The sequence below is a fragment of the Leguminivora glycinivorella genome, chromosome Z (genome assembly GCF_023078275.1).
Source record: "Leguminivora glycinivorella isolate SPB_JAAS2020 chromosome Z, LegGlyc_1.1, whole genome shotgun sequence".
NCBI classification, from domain to species: Eukaryota; Metazoa; Arthropoda; class Insecta; order Lepidoptera; family Tortricidae; genus Leguminivora; species Leguminivora glycinivorella.
Genome location: NC_062998.1, coordinates 52,237,496 through 52,251,655, shown reverse-complemented (window position 1 = coordinate 52,251,655; position 14,160 = coordinate 52,237,496). Strand labels below are relative to the sequence as shown.

General features: G+C 40.9%; 1 protein-coding gene across 1 annotated transcript in view; it reads left to right on the top strand.

Moving 5' to 3' along the window:
* LOC125240517 (adenylate cyclase type 6-like) overlaps window positions 1-14,160 on the top strand; it is a 406,177-nt gene that overhangs the window by 350,422 nt on the left and 41,595 nt on the right. The window lies entirely within an intron of this gene.

Genomic DNA, 14,160 nt, shown 5'->3' with positions numbered 1-14,160 from the left:
ATATTTAATAATGTCTTCCTCTTCTATCCAATCTGAAACAGCATTTCCGATAGTAATCACATTACGATTTCGAGTACCGACTCTCTGCCTGATTCGAACCTCAGTTTATAGTTTCAACTATATTATTATAGTTTCAACATACTTGCTCATAAGGATGTCGAAGACCGTGCAAAGTGGAGAAGACTGAGCAGGAAAGCGGACCAGGAAGACGCTCATATTCTTATGAGCGTCTTCCTGGTCCGCTTCACACAATAATTTTAGTCAATTTATTTTCGCCGCACCAACTGATAATGCCGCACAAAGTGCGGTAATGTAATAGAAAGCTAATAAAAACCCGGTTCAATAATATCCTTTGGATACTTTGTGCGGCATTATCAGTTGGTGCGGCAATGTAATAGAAAGCTAATAAATAAACGGTTCAATAATATCCTTCTGTATAATAGCTAGAAAGCTAATAAAAAAACGGTTCAATAATATCCTTCTGGATATTATTGAACCGTTTTTTTATTAGCTTTCTATTACATTACCGCACTTTGTGCGGCATTATCAGTTGGTGCGGCGAAAATAAATTGACTAAAATTATTGTGTGATTCTCTGATTCTGATTTCTCTATAAAACATTATTTTTATTAAGTAAGTAATTAAGCGCAAATTAATATTCTCAAGTTAAGTATAAGTTTGACGTGTCTGTCTGTCTGTTTGTCTGTCTAAGTGTGTGTCTGTCTGTGGCATCGTAACTCCCGAACGGATGAACCGATTTAGATTTAGTTTTTTTGTTTGAAAACTGACTAACTCAGGGCTAACACACAACTGACAACACACTCTAAAAATTTGAGAAAACCCCGACATACTTAGTAGACCAATTTTCATAAAACATGACTAACAACAATCCCGACTAACTCAGTTTTCAAACAAAAAAAACTAAATCTATATCGGTTCATCCGTTCGGGAGCTACGATGCCACAGACAGACACACACAGAGAGACAAACAGACATACAGACAGACGCGTCAAACTTATAACACCCCTTCATTTTTGCGTCGGGGGTTAAAAATACGATGGAAAACCATTATGCACTATATCTGTAAACCTACTAAAAGTAATCTTATACAAATGTTGAACTCTGGACCTCCATTTCACCCCCTTAGGAGGTGTGAATTTTGAAAAATCCTTCCTTAGTGCTCCTGTACACCTTATAAGAAATCTAGATGCCAAATTTTGAATCTCTAGGACCAGCGGTTTCGGCTGTGCGTTGATATGTCAGTCAGTCAGTTTCTTCTTTTTATATACCTGTTTATATCCAAGCTTTTTTATAACGGTTCGCCCATTCCTTCCCAGGTAGGGGCTCAACAGGGTGACCCGCTTGGTCCCCTGATCTTTAGTCTGGCTATTCAAAAGGCAGTCTCTGGTTCTCGATCTCCTTTGAATGTCTGGTACCTCGACGACGGCACACTGGGAGGTAGCCCAGAGGAGGTTGAGAGGGATCTGCTTGTGCTCCTTCCACTTTTTCGGGAGTTAGGGCTGGAGGTTAACTCGAATAAATGTGAGTTTTTCCGTGTGGCGCTAACTCACAGCTTTCCTTCGCCAAGTTTGAAACCTTGCTCCCTGGTCTCACAGAGTTAACTTCAGGGAATTTTTATCTTTTGGGCTCTCCGATTTTTCCCGCAGCCATACCTGAAGCCTTCGAAGTAAGAGAGCAGCTTCTGAGGTCTGCTGGTGAGAAGTTAAAAAGCTCTCGGGTCACGTCGCACTTACTTTGCTGAGATCCTGTTTCGCCGTGCCGAAGGTGACGTACTTTTTGCGCACTTCCCCAGTCTGGATGCACCCCGGCCACATGGATTCTTTTGACTTTGTGGTGAAAGAGTTAACGGAAGGTATTTTGAATGTGTGTTTGGGTCCAGAACAGTGGGATTTGGCTTCGTTACCAGTACGTAGCGGTGGAATTGGAATACGGCGCGTACGTGATGTGTGTCTTCCGGCCTTCCTGGCGTCGGCGGCGGGAGTGGTGGACCTTGTCACTAGGATTTTATCTTTGAATCGTGACCAGGTCATAATACCTTTCGCTTCCAATGCCTTGTCGGTCTGGGAGGCTCTCAACCCGGGTGCGCAGGTGCCTGAAAAGCCGTTTCTGCAGCGTTTGTGGGACGAGGTAGGCATTAAACGTCTTTTTGCCAGTCTCTTGAACAACGCTTCTGGTGCGGATAGGGCTAGACTGGTGGCGGCTTCGGCACCGGAATCTGGGGCCTGGTTACACGCCCTTCCCTCCCCGAACTTTGGCACCCTCCTCGATAATGACTCGTTGCGGGTGGCCGTTGCTCTTCGTCTCGGCTGCGATGTTTGTCAACCACATCAATGCATTTGCGGCTCGATGGTGGAGAGCAACGGGCACCATGCTTTAAGTTGTCGCAGGTGCGCAGGGAGGTTCCCACGGCACCACGCCTTGAACGATATCATTCGTAGAGCACTGGTGTCGGCCAACGTTCCGTGTGTGCTGGAGCCACCTGGACTTAGCCGGTCGGACGGTAAGAGGCCGGATGGGTTGACTCTGGTGCCATGGGAGAGGGGTAAGTGCCTTTTATGGGACGCCACCTGCGTTAGCACGTTTGCCGCCTCGCACCTCGCTCGCACCGTGCGGACGGCAGGAGGAGCTGCTGAGCAGGCGGCGGACCTAAAAAGGGACAAGTACTCGGCCTTATCAAATTATTTATTTGTTCCGGTGGCCGTGGAGACTAGTGGGTGCTGGTGTGCGGAGGCAAAAACCTTCCTCTGGGAGCTGGGGCGTCGTCTGCAGGAGAGGGGTCTCAACCCCCGCTCCGGGTCGTTCTTGGCGCAGAGGTTGTCCATCGCGGTTCAGCGTGGAAACGCGGCAAGTGTGATGGGCACTTTTGCGTCGGGAACGATGCGGGGTGGGTTGTTTGACTAATTTAGGTAGTTTGTTAAGGTTTTTTATTGTAAAGGTTTTTTTTTTATTAGTATTATGTTTTAAAACTAGTATTAAATAGTTAAGTATTATAAGTGTAAACCTAAAATCTTATGTTTATATAATAGTTATTTGTTATACAAGGGGGCAAAGTTGTATTTTAACGCCGAGTGTGGAAAACGAGCAAGTGAAAGGATTCTATAGTTGAACCACGAGCGAAGCGAGTGGTTCGAGCATAGAATCCTGAACTTGCGAGTTTTTTAACACACGAGAAGTAAAATACATTTGCACCCGAGTGTAACACAAAACTTTTCCCCTCACTATAGCGAGGAAACTACAACGCAAAAAATACGTTTATAACTGCTTCCAGTAGTTATACAACTTGTGGTAAATCATCTTTATTACTAGATTCACCTACTTTTATCAATTTTAAAGTAGTTAATTTGACTTTATTAAAGGTCAAATTACTTTACCCACTAGTGGATAAAATGCGTTTTTACCCGCTGGTATTAAAGGACAAAACACGTGTTTCCGAGATAGTGAGGGGAAAATGTACATATACCCTGCACTCGCGGGTAAAACATAGAGAAACAACATCTACTGTTACCACCTAAAATGTACCTATGCTTTCAGAAATAGAGATTTTGATTCTGATTCTATATATTTAGATGTAAATCAATATTTATGACATTATTGTACGGATTACCTTTTCGTTAGAATCAGGACGGCTGTCAACTCATCCCACATTGGGGTCCATCACAACTCCCCGGCAAATCCAATTGTGAAGTTAGCCAGCAATTTAAGTTACCCTCCGCGGCGGTCCGGCATTTTATAAATACTTTTTCCTACTCCCGTACCGTTATTCGTCATTTACAGGGTCGTGCGTAGATCTTTAAAAACTCAACATAAAGATTAGTCTATTCCCCAAAAACGCAAATTTATGTAGGCTTTGTATACCTAGTACAAATCTTCGGAGATGGTTTTTTGGCTTTTGCCGTAATCTGTTAAACAAAAGCCTTTGTTTCTATTATTAACAGCGGCTAGGTCCCGTCTCCACGGCACGCGCTAAAGTCTCAGTGTAGTTAAAAAGCAACTATCAGGATGACTTAGTTTGTTTGCCACCGACGTAGTATAAAAAAAATATCGTCGCCTAGCACCCATAATACAAGCTTTGCTTAGTTTGGGTCTAGGTTGATCTGTGTAAGGTGTCCCCCAATATTTATTTATTTGTTTATTATATTTATTTATAATTTTAGAACAAAACGGGACTTAATCGCGTAAACACTTAAGGCCCATTTAGACGGTACGAGAACTCGCATACGAGTTTTATTACATTGCGGTATTTGATAGCTGTGCAAAATTGTATATACCCTCAATAGCTCGCAATGTAACTAAAATCGCATGCGAGTTCGCACACCGTCTAAATCAGGCCTTACATTTATATTAGGCCCGACGTTTCGAACATCACATTATGTTCGTGGTCACGGGTAGACTGGCGAGGAATTGCATCAACATCTAGCCGCGCGAGTTTCTCGAACTACCCGCACTTGTTCTTGATTATTCACTTTTGCGCTAGGGTTGTCACTTTGCCTACACACAACACTCACGACATCAGCCGGTGTGTCCCTCGGTGTTTTTTCACGCTTACATTTGACTAGAAGATGTTGATGCAATTCCTCGCCAGTCTACCCGTGACCACGAACATAATGTGATGTTCGAAACGTCGGGCCTAATATAAATGTAAGTGTTTACGCGATTAAGTCCCGTTTTGTTCTAAAATTATGAGTGCAAATCGTGTTAGTCTAAATCAATATATTTATTTAATTACGTAGAAAACGCAACTGCCGTCAAAAAGTTTAAAAAGCTAAAGTTATTAAGAAAATAAAAAGTAGATATCCATTAGCTAAGTAACGCTACAAACTTGTAGAAAGAATGCCAAGAGTTGGATAAATAAATAAGTTCAAAAGCGTCCACTTCAGGGGAAGGAAAATTCTCTTAGACGCGTTTGAACTTCATTCGTTTTCATTCAATTACATGAAATTTCGATAAGCTGTGTTTCCAAATTGTCCCGCTGGGGGCGCTGTTGAAAATTCTATACAAATTGAAACTTATCGAAACTTTTACCACAGCTTTTACGCTACGTTTCGTTGTCGATTGAAATGTACACTAATAATGAGCTGAGAGAGTTTCAATAAGGCTTACAATGGCGTTAATGGCATTGATTTTTCGGTTGCAGGTAGCTATTGCAAAGTAGGTAGGTACATACATAAACTCACGCCTGCCTGTATACACAAAGGTTAGGCACCAAAAACATATGTAACTCCGTATAGACGTAAGAAAAAATCGTACCTCAAAACTCAAAACCCTAGAGAAAAAGGTACGGTGGCCTAGATGGCGTTACACCTTTGGGGGACGCTCGGCTATAGAGATATTAATATTTGGCATTTTAACACATATCAAGCTAACAATATGGGCCAAATTGTCAAAATTGAGGTTCAAAAGTTTTAAGCTTGTGTCGAGAGATGGCAGTCTATGCACTGTGATTACACATTTTACTTTGACAGTAACTCTCTATAATACTCGATCCTCATTGGTAGGCACACATGAAAGTACCTACTCAAGTTTCGGTGCCAGTTATAGCAATTCAAATGATTCAAAAGAAAACTAAATCCTGACATTACAGTAACAGATAGCTAGCACATAGCCACAGTATAATAAAGAGTACTATCGTACAGTATGGCCACTCCCGCTCCCCGCTGAAAGTGCCGTCCACCCCCTCTCGGTTACCTCACAGTTACCGCCTGTCAAAAACGCGAACAGTCGACCTGTCATATTTCACTCATACAAGCACAGTACGCGTTCACCTACACGAGCTTAGACTGTGTGCTAGGAACGCGCCTCTTTCATATATTTGATCGCCAGTGTCCGAGGTGTGACATAGCCCACACTACTACTAATTGAACCCATATCCCACAGCATTTTACAACATCCACGGGAGGAACGGGGGTGGTGATATCACAGGGGGGGTTTGATCTATTAGAATACCTACCTGTAAACCGCCTTTTTTACATTGACCTTGACCCTCAACTTAAAAAAGACCCAAATTGAATTAAAATACTAATAATTAACCTTTCCGCTCCGCCTCACTCAAACTTAAAGTAAATAAATGCGAAATAACTTTCTCGTCTGCGTGCGTAGCCGAATGGCATTTCTCCGACGCCAAACGAAAACGAAACGCCGCGCCAGTTAGTCTGGCTCTGTCGCGCCAATACGCACGAGCGATAGAGATAGATATCTACTAGCGTTTCGTTTCGTGAGCGTTTCGTGAGCGTTTGTGCCATTCGGCTACGCACCCTGGTCTGGACGTAGCCTTGACTTTGAAACACTTATAATTATATTTAAGATAGTGGGGGACCGCTTGTTCTTAAATATGGTGCCCATTATCCTCCCAATGTGCCTATCCGTAAGGCTGAAACTGTGTACTTACAAATTACGCGTGGCAAACACAGAACTAGATTTAGAAGAAACAAGTTCGTCTATTTGTATGGCGGCCGAGCGTGTCAGATTTTGTACTGAAGTTGTTACTTGCCTGTGATTTTAAATATGTCTCAGGCCCTAGAGTGTTCATAATTTTTGTGTTGTTGCAATTAAATATCACATAACGAGGCATTTTTAATGTTTTTGTTGACCTCAACTTACAAAAATTGACGCCCGAAAGCTGCAAGCTGCGATTAAAGACGGACAACTAAGTGGATTTTACTGAGTTCATTTGACACGCTAAGTAGACAGTTATGACATCTGTGCCCGTTTACAATGTCTACATTGCCCGCGGCCGCCGCGCGATCTATATTGTTCGAGTGATTGCCGCACATAATCTGTACACAGCTTGATTTTACGGAGCTATCCGCACAGCTAATTTGTAACTGTATGAAGTTGATGTTGTCGTCCGCGCGGACCCGTCCACTTTACTCCAAAATGCTCCGCTGATTTTTTAATATATCGACTATAGCTGTGTTTTTTTGCTTTTGTTTAGTTTATAATTACTTTCATTAAACTTTTCAAAGGTTAATTTAAATTAAACTGTATAATTTTTTTTTGCTATCTGGCTTAATATACAGAGAGGAAAATGAGGACTAGGTTGGTGTGGAGAAGCGTCTGACCTCTTTGGTATTAATTATTGTACAAAATTATATTCAATTAGACTAAAGTTTAGGCAAAATCTGACCGGCTTCCTCTAACTAAAACCCAATTTATCCTTACATATAATATAGAATACCTTATAGTTAATTTTATGGTTAATGCTATGGGGCTATCTCAAAGAGAGAGTTTACAACAAGGATAATTCATATAAAACTAGCTTTTGCGCGCGGCTTCGCTCGCGTTAGAAAGAGACAAAAAGTAGCCTATGTGACTCTCCATCCCTTCAACTATCTCCACTTAAAAAATCACGTCAATTCGTCACTCCGTTTTGCCGTGAAAGACGGACAAAGAAACAGACACACACACTTTCCCATTTATAATATTAGTATGGATTTACAATTTTCATACTAAGATTAGAGAGAAATAAAGGAGCATGTCATTTGTTCTTATAAAAAGTAAAAACACGCATAAATATTGGGGAAAATACGATTTTGGCCAATTCCAGGCTGCGGAACAGCGCCATCTAGTTTTAAACCTAAAAGGCCCGTACATTTCAGGGGTACGCTTTTTAGTATGGGCTTTTTCTGTCCCGTATTATATGGTCCTTGGTTTACAATAACAATTGGCGTACTCTTGTGGCCTTAAAATAAATATTAATGGCTTGTTTTTAACCCCCGACGCAAAATCGACGGGATGTTATAAGTTTGACGTGTCTGTCTGTCTGTTTGTCTGTCTGTCTGTGGCATCGTAGCTCCCGAACGAATAAACCGATTTAGATTTAGTTTTTTTTTTGTCTGAAAGCTGAGTTAGTCCGGGAGTGTCTTAGCCATGTTTCATGAAAATCGGTCTACTATGTCACGGTCGGGGTTTTTTTCAAAATTTTAATTTTGTGGTTATTTAAAAGGGTTTTTTTTTGTTTAATTTTACTGACTGTACCTTAAGAAAGTCAACGCTGCAGCCTTCTGGAAGTTTTCCAAGCCAAAAGATTGATGGCCAAGAGTTGAAGTAGCTATTATTTTTATACGGAGATCGCATAAATTAACGCCGGGCTTGACATTGCCTCGCTTAAATATAAAAACTGGTATAAAAAAATATGGTAAGAATATGAGCAATTACAAATTTTATAAAATTACATCAAAGCAACGACCATATAATACGGGACAGGACCATATAATATAATACAGAAACATTTTTATTATAAGGTTTTGAAAAAGAGTATCAATCAATCAATCAATCAATATCATTTATTGCAAACCATGGTATTACATTACAGATGTTACATTATGAAGGAGGTCGCATGGCACCCCGGTAGGGCGTGGCAATATTGGCTATTTCTTATACATTAGTTATTTACTAAATTATATCTAGTTTATTCCTAGATTTGCTATAGCTACACTGGCTACACACATTATTATATTATAACATTCTAAGTTTATAAATTGTATTTAATTTCGTTGTAGATCATCCTGCATGAATTCTTCGATTGTATAGTATGCTTTTTCTAATAACACGGATTTGAGTTTATTGGCGAACATATTATTTTTCTGTATTGACTTTATTTCATTAGGTAACTTATTGTATATATTTATGGCACGGTAATATGGTCCTTTTTTATATATTTCTAGTTTTGGTTCAGGAAGGATGAGATTATCTTTACGGCGCGCACTTTTGTTGAATTCAAACAAGTGTAAATTGTTTTTGACAAACGAGGCTGTTTCTAGGATGTATAAGGAGGGGAGCGTCAATATTTGGAGGTCCAGGAAGTGTGTTTTGCAACTGTCTGATTGTGGAATGTTTGCTAATATACGGATACATTTCTTTTGCTTTATGAAGAGGTCATGTGCGTCGCTACTATGGCCCCATAATAGCAGACCATAACTAAGCCACGACTGGGCGTATGCGTAATAAGCAGATAGGGCACACTGGGTATGTGTATTTGATTTTAATATACTGAAAGCGTAGAGAAATGAAGAGAATTTTGATTTAACTTTGGCAATGTGCGTTTTCCAGTCTAAATGGGTATCAATGGTAAGTCCTAGCAAGTTACATTCGGTTACTTCAATTATATTTAAATCTTGTGATAGTGGTGTCAAGTCAGTCGGTCGTTTTTGGTGTGGTCTAAATTGTATAATTTTTGTTTTAGTTGTGTTTATAATCAAATTATGGTCTTGTAGCCATTCTGAGATGTCAGAGAAGGTTTTCTTTATGTGTGAGTATTGGTCAGTTTGGTTTTTATCGTGTTTGAATATAAGGGAGATATCGTCTGCAAATATTGTACATTTGTGGTTAGTCATTTTAGGGAGGTCATTTATGTATATAAGGAAGAGTATACATCCCAGTACGCTGCCCTGGGGTATGGAACTATTGACTGTTTGCCATTTAGAATGGATGTTTTGGAGTTGTCCGGAGTCCTTATGGTAGTGTTCGATTTGTACGAATTGTTTTCTATTAGTAAGGTATGATTTTAACCAGGAGTTAGCATTACCTCGAATACCTATTTCGTGTAATTTATTAAGTAGAATTGGATGGGATACTAACGAAGCTATGACGAATTCAGTGACAATTTCTTTGAAAATCTACATCATATCGAAGTTATTCTTGTACTAAATTAATCTGCAACGTTTACTAAAATTGCTCTTACGTCTTAGTGATTGTTACACGGTTTGATTAAGCCCTCGGTTGCGATTTCACTATTTTTCACATGAAAGCCCTCTTAAATTTGCCGTGACGTTTAGTGTAAGTACGTTTTGACATTATCCGATCCGATATCGGATGTAGGGAGGATTTCAAAGGCAGAAAATCAATGATGGCGGCTCAAATATATGTGATATCGGTTCTACATCCGATATTGTGAAAATGCAAGGAATGTGAGTGCACGCTCATATTGGGTTTACAGCGCGGGGCGTGCGGCGTGCATGTCAAACAATTGAAGCTCATACAGGTGTCTTGACTGAGTCACAGTATAATAAAGAGTACTATCGTACAGTATGGCCACTCCCGCTCCCCGCTGAAAGTGCCGCCCACCCCCTCTCGGTTACCTCACAGTTACCGCCTGTCGAAAACGCAAACAGTCGACCTGTCATATTTCACTCATACCAGGATAGTACGCGTTCACTTACACGAGCTTATACTGTGTGCTAGGAACGCGCTTATTTCATATATTTGATCGCCAGTGTCCGAGGTGTGCCTGAGCTCCTGAGTCGACGCTGCATAGGGTGGACGCACGCTCGCCCGCTCCGCTTCACGCCCCGCTCCGAGCCTCCACTACGGCCTTACACTCGCTATCGAGTAACGCGTTCTAAAACGTCACAATCTCATGGTAGAGGTACGAGGTTGGAAGTTTTCCAAGTCAAAGATTGATGGCCGAGAGTTGATGAAGTTGGTATTATTCTTGTACAGTCGACAACACAAGCCACACCTCGGACACTGCGATCAAATATATGAAAGAGGCGCGTTCCTAGCACACAGTCTAAGGGAACATACCCAAACTACGTGACCATATTTGTGCCGTTTTTTGACCCCCTCCCCCCCCTGCGTGACCAAGCGTAGTATATGCCGAGATCCCCCCCCCTCCCCCTGTAGTTGTCACGTAGTAGGTATTTATAAATGAAGTTTTAAATACATTTTTGCAGAAAGTTGTTAATAGATATTCGTGTGTCTATCTATATCAAATTTAATACACTCAGCGTCAAAAAAACCGCACCTCAATCGGTTTCGTTCAAGCGATTATAGCCTATTATACAAGGAAAAGTATGACTATGTGGCCTTATTTGAAAGGTAATCTAACGCTCTATTGGAAAATGCCATATAATTCATGACATTTTTCACAAAAAATTAAAATTTTCAGGAAAAAGTAGTCAACGTGCATTCAGGTTTAAAATAAAAAAAAATTTAAAGACAATAAAATCAACAAATATCGAAAAAAATTACTTAAAACTAAACTTAAAACCTAGTGTTTTCTCCCTCTGGCCCTTCGTGTAGCTTCCAGGCAATCAGTTATGGACCTTTAATCAGTGTTACGATCCGTTTTTGAGGAATGTTATCCCACTCCTCAATAACTGCGGCTTCCAGCTTGTCGAGGGTGGCTGGAGCACGATCCCGCGACCAAACAAGCCATTTTAACTCATCCCAGAGATGCTCGATGGGGTCCAGGTCGGGACTCGTTGCTGGCCACTCCATTACGGTTTTACGGTACATTCCGACCTCATGCAGGGATTCCCGCACTGTCAAGGCAGTATGGCAACGGGCGTTGACGTGCATAAATTGGAAGTCAGGTCCAACAAACTCAGCGTATGGGACCTCATGTTCTTCAAAAATCTCCATAATGTAACTTCCAGCAGTTAAGGACCCCTCAAAACGACCACAGCCAGTGCGGGAAACGCAGACGAGATCCGTTTTGTTGTCGATGGAAGTGCCGCCCCAGAACATGCACGAGCCGCTCCCGTTTCTGACTGTTACTTCGGTGCAGACTGGTGTAAACTGCTCTCCTTGACTCCTGTACACCCTCTTGCGTCCGTCGTTTGTGTAAATGAACCCCCTCGTTTCATCGGGGAACAAAACTTTCCTCCATTGCTGCAACGTCCAAACCTAGCGAAAATTCCTTCTGGCAATTCGATGGCTTAAATTGGGGGCCCCTGCCAGCTCTTCGGGGTAACATTTTCTTCTCCAGCAATCTTCTTCTGATCGTGGAGACACTCACTGCAGTTCTTCGAGTTGTCCTAAGCAGTATCTGCAGCTCAGCAGCGGTCCGAAAGCGGTTCCGCAAAGAGGCCGATACAAATGTACCGATCCTCTCTAGCGGTGGTGCAGCGTCTTCTCCCAGATTCAGGCTTCCTAATGTAGCCACAGATGTCCAGGAACAGCAGCAAGCCTCGTCGCACCCGGAAACGGCTTATGCTTAGGCGTTCAGCAACTTGCTACTGCCGTAATCCGTTTAGGAACAGTGCCATCACTTGAGCTGCTTTTTCTGGAGTTGTACCCGTATTCTGAAGGCTTTTTCATTCTGCAAGTGTTCAGTAGTGTCCTCGGTGACTTTTGGAGTGCAAATGATCCACATGACACCTTTACACTTCCTTTTAAATCCGTCTAGGGTAGCACACCTAGAGACCCATTAAAATCGCATCGTTACCCTTTTTTTAAAAACCATCGTAGATTGGCGATTATTGTTTTTAAGAAAATTGTACACCTTTTTCTTAAAGGGCTTTCATTGTACTTTAAAATGATACCAATATTGATAGGTTACAGTCAATAAGATTAGAGCTGTATTTTCTTGAAACGAATTTTGGGCGAGGTGCGATTTTTTTGACGCTGAGTGTATTTGTTTAATGACGCGTGTTTATCATCTTTTTTTCCGGACTTTAAACAATGATTTTCATCCCATCACCTTCATCATCATCACCAGCCTATATAAACGTTCCTCTGCTGACCACGGCTGGGCCAATATTCCACAGGTTACGTGACAAGAAGTTAGACCCCCCCCTCCCCCTCTGTGACCAAGCGTAGTATTTTGACGACCCCCCCCCCCCTAAACGTGTCACGTAGTTTGGGAATGTTCCCTAAGCTCGTGTAGGTGAACGCGTACTATGCTTGTATGGGTGAAATATGATAGGTCGACTGATCGCGTTTTTGACAGGCGGTAACTGAGAGGTAACCGAGAGAGGGTGGGCGGCACGTTCAGCGGGGAGCGGGAGTGGCCATACTGTACGATAATACTCTTTATTATACTGTGACACAGGTGTAAAAATATGTAAACACACCTCAATGTACAGGCAATAAAGTTCTGTGCAAGTGTACAAGTTTCGAATGGGTCGGCAACGCGCATGTGACACCCCTTAAGTTGCAGGCGTTCATAGGTTACGGTGACTGCTTTCCATCAGGCGGACCGTATACCCGTTTGCCACCGACGTGGTATAAAAAAAATATTTTTGGCACTTGCCTGTATTGACAGCTGTGTTGTTGACTGTACCTGTGCCTACAGTCGGCATCGGATAAATTAAAACTAGAGTGGCTCATAATATTTAGTTCTTTTCATCACACCAACTGGTACTTTCTTTGCTATTCGAAAACAGATAGCAAAATTGCATTTTATCCACAAGGGGGCAAAGTAATTTCATACAAATTTTAACTCAATGTCTTAATCTGACTGCTAGATTTTACATATACCTAAATGATGATTTTGAATCATAAATATTGAATAAATTGATAGATTTCATTTATTTTGATGTTTTATAGCCAGTATTTTGTTCGTGTTGGTGTGGTGAAAAATTTTGTGTTTCACTCGGTGGCAAAGTTTGTTTAACTTTCGTGCCTTGATACCCTCGCAACGCTCAAGATTCCACTTTATTACCACTCGCTACACTCGCGGTTCAATATTGGAATCTTTCGCTTGCTCGGGTAACAATATTGGCACGTGCGGTTAAACAACTACTTTGCTCCCTTATATAAAACAAATAACTATTGTTGTACAAGGGGGTAAAGTAAGGCTGCTTTCAAAAAAAACGTCAAAAGAATGTAAAATTGATAGTTTTAGTCGGTGAAATACTACACTTTCCGTTATCCAATAGATTTATTTAATTCAAGTTCCAGTTAGAGCATCTTATTATCTTGATTTTTATAAGACTGGATTTTTGAAAACTAACTCACTAAATTAATTATGATTTTTTCTCTAATGCACGTTTAGAAAAACGCACGTATAGAGCTGAATCAGTCGATCTTATTTGTAAAATTTGGACAATTTTGAATATTAAAACGGGTAAATTTATAATTCGTATATCCTGTACCACAATCATTTCAGACTAGATTTTTATTTTAAGTTTTTGAAAAAGAGTAAACTAGCCTAAGGCGAATTCAATTTTTTTCAGAAATTACCTAAAATTAAGTGACAATTTCTTTAAAAATCTACATCACATCGAAGTAAGTTTTATACTAAATTAATCTGCAACGTTTACTTAAATTGCTGTTATGCCTTAGTGATTATAAATTGCTATTATTGATTTTTGCCAATTTTTTGAAAACGAGCCTTCACCGGTACAATTATTACCACTTTTGGACATTTTCTCATATTTTGTTAGACCAAGTAGAAAAAGTCCTATAATGTGATATA